Source organism: Electrophorus electricus, unplaced genomic scaffold (genome assembly GCF_041902795.1).
Source record: "Electrophorus electricus isolate QZ-2024a unplaced genomic scaffold, ASM4190279v1 Scaffold34, whole genome shotgun sequence".
Lineage (NCBI taxonomy): Eukaryota > Metazoa > Chordata > Actinopteri > Gymnotiformes > Gymnotidae > Electrophorus > Electrophorus electricus.
In genome coordinates, this window is record NW_027658627.1 from 456,828 (window position 1) to 460,277 (window position 3,450).

At 39.3% G+C, this 3,450-nt stretch overlaps 1 non-coding gene across 1 annotated transcript; it reads left to right on the forward strand.

Moving 5' to 3' along the window:
* The first annotated feature begins 413 nt into the window (after window positions 1-413).
* Window positions 414-485, forward strand: trnae-uuc (transfer RNA glutamic acid (anticodon UUC)). The gene has a single exon. It is a non-coding gene; the product is annotated as a tRNA-Glu (tRNA).
* Window positions 486-3,450: the final 2,965 nt, after the last annotated feature.

Genomic DNA, 3,450 nt, shown 5'->3' on the forward strand with positions numbered 1-3,450 from the left:
GCAATCAAGGGCGTCTATAAGTTCACGCGTCAGAAGGGGGAGGAAAAGACTATTTTCTGAGTACTTAGAATAACATTCCGTATTTTTTGGAGAACATTTTCTAGAGTGTTTTCATGTAGAGAGAGAAATGAGTGGCTAAATTGTCAGAAACATTAAGGAGACAAATGGGGAATATATAACAGCTCTTTCCATGTGTTAGTGACACCAGCGTTCCCTCTTTTCCCAGATGGTAAAAAAGAGCCCTGACTCTTGCAAACTTCATTTTTTTGTAGAACAAAGAGAAAGATGAATAACTCGCTTTATGGCCTTTTTCCACTCATGCATACCAAGTCCAGTATGCATCCAAACATTGTCAGAATAGTAGGAGTGCAGACTTTGAAAAATGGTCTTCTCATGTAAATTCAGCAGCTTTGTCCCTGGTTGTCTAGTGGTTAGGATTCGGCGCTTTCACCCCCGCGGCCCGGGTTCGATTCCCGGTCAGGGAAAAACCTCTTTTTATGCTCATATAAAACGACAGATTCTGCATTAAAACATAAAGTTTGTGTGAGTTGGAGTTGAGCCGACAGCCAAAGGATGACAGTTTTAACTTCTACTCTACCAACTGAGTTATTGAAAGCGACATGCAAGTAATCCCACATGTCCAAACACCAGTATGTTGGCAAGAAACACAGCCAGTTTTGGATGTTTCAATTGTTAAGTTCATTTGACACAAAGAAGAAAGATCGCATTGTATAAGTTGTTCAGCTACAAACAGATATATCTTTTGATGACATTTGGAATCATACTGGACTTTGTGTACATGAATGGAGAAAGGCCATAAATGGTTAGAATAACATTCAGTGCTTTTGGAGAAAAGTTTCGAGAGTTTTGTCATGTAGTGAGAGAAATGAGTGGCTGAAATATCAGGCATTAAAAGTGCAATTTGCACTCAGGGAAAGAAAATTGCTTTCATGTGGACCGCATTGAGATATCGATCTGCCTGTGAAACAAAACACCTCTTAAGAGGCTAGATTTGTGCTCTCAAGCTGCGATGGTGGTTTTCTCATGGCTTCTAAAAGAAGAGGCTGTGGTCAGGGTGGAGTGAGTCTTTGATAACCAAGATTGTTGTTGTTTTGGCCTTCGAATAGACAATGGCATTACCCAGTGTCAGGTCTTTCTCAGTAAACTGCAGAGAATGATATAGAGGGCAAGAAATGGTCAAGCAAAGTTTTATTGGGTGTGTGTCTATAAAAAACACTACAGCTCTCTGATACATTTTTGGTTCAAGATTTAATCATCATGCAAATGATTGTGATTAATGCTTTGTCTGTTTAATTCAAATATTATACTATAAACCTAATATTTTAATAGGGTTGGCAACTTTCTAGTTCCGATTACTACATGTGTGTGAAGTACAGGTGCTGTAGCTATACGGTATACAATTGTCCACAGTAGCCTAATTATAATATATACAACCAAAAATCCATCTAAAATAAACACCAGAAACCTGGACTAAGGGTAATGTACATAAGTACATTAAATCTAGGTAGGACTGCTCAATAGCTAGGATAACAGCAGAACAATTGTCCCGCCGTATAAGCAAAATGAGAGCCTGCTAAGGCCGCCAAGAGGGTGCCAAAGACCATGTATTTATTTCTATTTGTTTTTTACCTATGTTATGTCAGTGGCAGCTCAGATTTCTGCATAGGGCCCCACACAGGCTTGGGCCAGCCCTGGTATCACAGTGTCGTGCACTGGAAAACCATCAAGCCTGTTGACTATGCTACCAGTGTTGTTCATGTAACTGTGCAAATAAACTGCAAACACAATTACTTTTAGAAGTATCATCCAGTTTCTTTTCACAATTGCCAAAATGTAATGAATCACAGCCAGTGTTCTAAAACAGACCTGGAATGTATTCCTGGTTGATGTGCCCTGTTTCTAGTTCCAAAAAAAAAAAAAAAAAAAAAAAATTGGTGGATGAATTTTCAATGAAAGTGCTTCACTCAGCAGCCATTAATGATTCTTATATCCAGTATGAATAAATTGAAATTCCTATCCTTGTATCAGGTGCAGCAATTATGTGTAACAATTGTGAAGCAAAAAAGCAATAGCAACATTTTAATATAACAATATAGGTAATATAGAACTTGATCTAATGATATTAATTAGGCTATGCAAATAACACAACTACTTCGGTAGCAGATCATTCATGCCTGTTGAATAGGCAGTTTTCTGCTTTGCAGATACTTGAAATATTTTACTAATCTTTCCCCAAATCCAGTAGGAGCTGCCTTTTACATTAACATGCCAGGATACACGCTGACTGGATGTTTAATCTTTCTAATGGGTAAGCTATATTCTTATAGTCAAGAAAGATATTTTTTAATTATTAATCAGTTAAGGAAGTCAAGCTATTGCATTTTGCTGAGATGAAGGAATATTGCATAACCCTGTACTGGCCAAATAATTAGATTTGATGTTCTATTTTGTGGATTAATCCCATAACTGAATTATTCACATGGTTTTATAGCCATGGTTAATACTTGCTGTCAAAATGCTGAGGTTCATAAGAACCTCTTTCCTTCATAAGGAAGCTTCCTGTTTTTGAAACAGGTAGTTTCAGCATACTAGCTCTTACTGCTCTCTATCTGTTTAACAAATGTTTTGTTGGATTTAACTACTTTCTACCTGGAAACTGGCAACTTCCATGGAAAACTATTTTATCATCACAAACTATATCTAAGGAACTACCACAAACATAAGTAATGTTAACATTTTGCTTTTTCATCATGACTTATGTTCTGTTTCAGAGCACTGAATGCAGCATGTTTATTCTTCGTCATTAGTGGCAGTTTTATCTGTGAGAAGTGTAGATGAATTGCTAGTCTGACAGACAGTACGCATCCAGACAGCAAGGCGAAAGGGTGACGTTACGGCAAAGTAGACGAGCTTCCACCAGCTCATGGGACCACTACACATCCCCAACATTAAGTAACAAAATCCCAGAGACCTTCTGCCTGTACTGGCCAGACTTCAGATCAGAAGGTGAGAGAATACAGTCATGTGTTGTGTGGCTCAGATTGTTCACACAGTTAGTAACAGTCCAAACACTTTAATTATACTGTACAGCATGAGACCTGGAAATGTGTGTCTGTGTTTTTGTGTGTGTGTGTGTGTCTTCTCCCCAGGCTGAGCTCCAGCTTTGTACTGTCCATCATCAGAGAGATCTATCAGACTGGCTCTGCTCACTGTGTGTCCAGCTTGTTGAATTCAGCAGAGAACTGCATCAACCTGAACAGCAGAGAGCTGGACTCTGTCCACTGTGCTGCCCTGCGCTTCACCCTCCAGCACTGCACAGCAGTCTCTCTCAGCCTGCTTTTCACCTCCATACCAAAGGCGGAGCTGGAGAGCATTGAGCCACTGCTCTAACACGTCTCCCGTCTCAGGCTTGAACTTTTCTCACAATCA